The 5,289-nt window shown below is 50.2% G+C and overlaps 1 long non-coding RNA gene across 1 annotated transcript; it reads left to right on the top strand.

The window, feature by feature from the left end:
• Positions 1-3,151: 3,151 nt before the first annotated feature.
• On the top strand, positions 3,152-4,292 carry LOC125523493 (uncharacterized). Its single transcript, XR_007290249.2, has 3 exons — positions 3,152-3,520; positions 3,756-3,904; positions 3,985-4,292. It is a non-coding gene; the product is annotated as an uncharacterized LOC125523493 (long non-coding RNA).
• Positions 4,293-5,289: the final 997 nt, after the last annotated feature.

Raw genomic sequence — 5,289 nt, 5'->3', positions numbered from 1 at the left:
CCCTTACCTTTGACACGATTGGCAGGCGAAGTCCGGACAGATCGACTTTCCGGCTCCTTTGCCCGAAGACCCAGCCGATGCCCACTTGGCGAAGCTGCTGGTTCCAGCACCCTATGTGGTGCCGAAGAAGAAGGCCACGAAGAAGGCCACGGGGACTCGAAAAAGTGCCCGGCGCCAGGAGGTGTTGGGTTCATCATCCGACGGCTTCAAGGCGCATTCCTCTCGTGGAGACGAGGAGGAGGAAGAAGAGACCTCTCCCCCTCCAGCGGGGGGAGAGAAGAAAAGGGAGGCCGCCCTCACTGGGGAGGCCGAAGGGTCCAAGAAGGGGAAAACCCTTCCTCCGGACTACTCCACCAACGCCGACGACGGCGAAGAGGAGTGGCCGCTCAGGGCCAAGCCCCTGGCGAAATCGTAAGTATCCGGATACCAGAGTAATTCATAGTATTCCTTTATTGCACAGCTTTCCCTTATGTCGAATATGATTATGTAGCCCACCCAAAGACCGGCTCGACGCGTCGTCGAGCGGTTCACTGGACTCGTCGGATGTGAATTCGCTTCCGACGGCTACCTCCCCCCGCCCTACGAACGACGCCGAAGTGTTGTCCCAATAGGTTCCAAGCCAGGAGGAGGTGGTCCTGGAGGCGCCGCAAGGCGACCTCCCGGACTCCAGGAGTAAAGGGGATAAAACCCCTCAGGGCTCCAAGTCCGGCTCTAGGCCGGACACCGCTCCGGAACCTTCAAAGGTTCCAGAGTCCGGCGGGAGACCTCCTTCCAAGAGGAGCAAGCCCACCGTGCCAGTGACCCCCGTCCAACCGGAGGCGCCGAACAATCTGTTGGAGGTGCTCAAGGGCGCCTCCATCGACGAGGAGCACCGCACCATTATGAGTGCGGTGGTCCAGAAGGTTCAGTCCGCCAAGAGCGGACTGACTGAAGCTTGTGCTAACCTTTTAATAGGCTTTGAGGTAAGTAAAGAATGTGTAAATAATATTACCGCATAGACAGTAGCCCCTGATGCTCTGCTTGGCATTCGGGAAGAAAAGCCGAATAGAGGATCAAATAAATTTCGCAGGAGTCTAACAAAAAGGAGTCAATATGCGTATGCAGGCTTCTTTGCTGGCGTCTGCCGCACTGACTGCGAAAGTGGACACGCTAAAGCAGAACCTCGAGCAGTCCGAGCAAGAGCTCGGGCGTGCCAAGAAGCAGCTCGAGGACAAGGAAGGTAAGAAATACCTTGTTTAAATATATATAAAAAAGTCCAAGTGCAAAAAATGACAGGATTATCGTGGCTATTGTAGGGGCCACGTCTGAGGTGGCGACCCTTAAGCAAGCGCTGTTCGAGGCCGAGAAGAGGGCGGCCACGGAGTGCACCGAGCGGGAGAAGTATGAGGCCCAGGTTGGCAAGGTGCGGCAAGAGCTCTAGGCTCTTATGAAAAAACATGAGAGTTTGGAGTTTGACTCAAAGACGCGAGCGTCCGAGCTCGCGGTGGCTATTGAAAATGCCAAGTCTGCCAAGGCCGAATCCCAGAAGACCCTCCAGGAGTTGGATGCGGTGAAAAAGATAGCAGCGGGTAAGGCATTCTTTATGCAAAGCAAACACATAAACGTGAGTTACTTGTTACTTACCCGAATCCGGAGCTCTCCAGGAGCATTCGCAGATCTTCCCCGTAATGTGTCCGATGCCGCCGCATTCTATCGAGCCAAGGAGGACAGCTCGACAGAGAAGGTGTTCTGGTCTCAGTATGTTGAGGCCGGACACCCCATGCCCCTGAGCGACTAGCTGAAGCAACTGGTCGAGCTCCACAAGGCGGCCGAATAGGCCATGAAGGGCCTCATAGTTCGGCTGTGGCCTGGAGAGGCTCTGCCTGGGAGCTATTTCAGGCTGGTGTGGCGGCTGGTGGGGGCCTGTCCAAGGCTCGAAGTCATCAAGCGCTCTGTCTGCATTGAAGGTGCCCGTAGGGCCCTTGCCCATGCTAAGGTGCACTGGGGCAAGCTGGATGCTGAGAAGCTTGTGAAGGACGGGCCACCGCCGGGGAAAGAGCATCCCAAGCCTGAGAATTATTATAAGGATGTTCTGAAGGGTGCCCGCCTTATGGCGGACGAATGTTCCAGGGATGTAATTTTTGAGTAAAACTCGCTCGTTTTGTCCTGTGCTTCATATGCGCTAAGCAATGCTGTTGGAATTTAAAATATTACCTTCTGTGCGGCTGTTTATCAATTCTGAGAGATGGCGAGTTGTCGGTTTCTGCCCCCGTGCCGCTACTGCTGGGGTGTTTGGGGATAAACCTGAGCGCTCTTTTCCCCATGTTTGGGTCCTTCGAGGGAGGCGCTCAGCACAACGAACAAGGCAATCGGACTATAATGCGTGAACACTCTGACTTAGCCATAGAATTCTATAATTTTAAATTTCGGCGAAGCCGCTGGTATTCGGAAGACCGAGTTCGGGGCGCTATCCACGCCTTGGCCGGACAGAGCCGACTCCTCGCTCTAAGCGGCATAAGTCTTTAGGGACTCGAAAAACCTCTCGAAAAGCGACCAGCTCTCGTTTCATCATGACAGTCAGTTTTAGCTTTCTCTACTGAGGTGCTCGACCCAGCTCAACTGGGGCACAATCGCAGTAGTTCTCCTAGTGCTATCTTAGCCGACATAGCGGAACGTAAGGCACCAAAACATAGGAGCCGGGCAAACCCAACTATTGACCCAAGACATGATTCGGAGCCGATGCATATAATGCTATAAGTTCGGGGTGCCGCACTTGTTAAAGTGTTCGGACTTCTCACACCATATTGAGGGGTACTAAAGCCCCTGGCGTATTTTGGCCGTACCAAAGTATATGGGTGCAACATGTCGTTAAGGAACATTTTAGAACAGTATAACCGCACCTAAACCGAGCTCTCTTACGTCTCCAGTGATTTCGGCCGTCAGATTTCACGTTGAGATTGTTTGTGGCCGTCAGATCTAAGTTTCAGCTGCCGTTTCCGCGACCTGGCCGGGCTGTCCTAAAGGGGCTGCTACTCTCGCGGCCCTTTTCATGGCCTGTGGTTGATTGGGCTTTATTGGGCTGCTGCTGCTGCTGCTGACCCGCTTGACTCGTACGAAAAACGCTAATAAAAAAACTGTTCGTGATCCAGGCTAGGCGCTCCATACAGACAGGATGAGGCGACGCGGTCCGCTTCTATCCAGCCGATGCGCGCGTGGGAATCGATCCGGCGCGGAAGGGAGGCGAGGCGCGCGACGGCGCGAGGGGTCCGGCTCGGGAGGAAGGCAAGGATGCGGACATCGATGGGGCAGCGATCCCCACTCGCCGCCTATGAATCCTGGCTTTGAAGGGAGGCGAGGATGCAGTCATCGAAGGGGCAGCGATCCCCACTCGCCGCCAATAAATCCTGCTCTCGGACGGCGGCGTCATGGGGCACTCTCAGACCGGTGCAGCCATGGGGGTGGTCTCAACTGCCAGGGGATGGATCGTTGGCACTTGACAGCAAGAAAGTAGAGAAACCAGAAACCGAGTGATAGATAGGAGGTACGATCAATTTTACTTTCCACCTCCTCTTCACATACATCCAACCAAGACCCCGTTAGTTTTAGTTTTCGGCTGATCAATTGTAGTCACGAGGCCTCTCGATCCATCAGTTTGGCCATTTGTAATTGGCAAACTCTGATCCGTGTCTGTATCTGCTTGCTACATGCGCGCATGTTCTTGCCACTCTAGAGTCCATGCTCACTCTTGTTTGTTCGTACTGCTTGCTTGCTTGCAGGTCAGCAGGTGGCTATATAGACTTCGCTACTGTGGTCATGTTGGGCATCAGTTTGTCGTGTGAGTGGTGGAGATGATGGGAGGAGGGGTGACGATGATGGATCGGCAGAGAAAAGGATTCAGGAATACTTCCCCATGGCTTTTCTGCTGGTACATATCATTCCATTCCCTTTGTCTTTGATGTTCTGTACTTTCTGCTGATTTGGATTTCTATTTTGCACATGGATCAGGGAGTATAACGACTCAACGCTGTCAGTGCCCTTATGTTAAAAATTCCTATACATGTTGATCCACGTATGGCTGGCTAGGATTGAACTTTGGTTCTTTTTTTTAAGGAGAACACTTTGGTCATTTTTTTTACTGTTTTCTACTGTACAGTCTTTGCTTTTTAAGTGATGTTGATCCGATATATTTTGAGAATATCACATGGGTATTAGTTATCTGACTGCTAAGTTTAAATTGCTGCCTTTGAGTTCTTTATTTGCATACGAGTATAATATTTTTGGTCGAGGTGAGGTGATTATAAAATGTCAGAGGATATGGCATTATTACTATCAATACTCAATTGATTCTTCTTTTCCTATGAATTTGACAAAGTAAGGTGAAGGCTTCGAATTTTAGTGTCTATATTTACTCATATCTTTTCTTTGTAGACTTGGTTAGATCTATATTTCGGCAACTCATTTCTTCTATTTCTATGTCAGAAACTCAGTTTCTTCATGGTAAATTATGGCTTGCTTATCCACACAAGATTCTCACTGATCAACTCTTTTGCATGCCACCACATTCAGGTTAATTTTTCTACTTAATCGTTTACTTAACCTGTTACCCTACGTCATTGTGACGCCCGGATAATTAGGCTACAGTAATCCCACGTTAACGATGCCACGTCATTTTGATTACTGTTAGTAATCTCGCGTTAGTTCGAAACCGATTCAAATTCAAAATCAAAATCAAGCAAACAATAAAAGTTTTTCAAATATTAAAACTAAAATGTTCAATAAATAGTAGATAAATCAGAGGCTATGATAAAATTGTAAACAACATTATTGAAATTTGATAAGTGACTTAAACAACCTCAAACAGTGGCTGAAAACATTATTTACTAAACTTTTTATTAATAAAAAATAAATATGAAATGATAATTACCCCAAACTAGTTTTTGGTGGTAGGATATATTGTGTTGTGAATTTTGGGCCAACTCTCATATTTTACAAAACTCATTTGGTGCCCAAACAATTAGCCAAAACAGAAAAGGAAATAAATAAAAGAAAAGAAAATACAAAAAAAAGAAAGAGAAAACCCCCTGCCCCCGGGCTTCGGCCCAGCAAGACAAGGCCCAACCGGCCAGCCCACCCCCACTCACCTTATCCCCACCACCTACCGAACCCTATCCCCATCTCTCCCACTCCCCCCCTCGATCCCCCACTTCCCTCGCTCCCCTCCCCCGTCTGGATCGGGGCAACCGCGCCCCCGACCCGCCAACGCCGATGCCGCACGCCACCTCGCCGGCGCCCCGGTGACCACTGCCGTCG

This window comes from Triticum urartu, chromosome 7A (assembly GCF_056163025.1).
Source record: "Triticum urartu cultivar PI428250 chromosome 7A, HENAU_Tu73, whole genome shotgun sequence".
NCBI lineage: Eukaryota > Viridiplantae > Streptophyta > Magnoliopsida > Poales > Poaceae > Triticum > Triticum urartu.
This window is presented reverse-complemented; position numbering and strand designations above follow the sequence as displayed.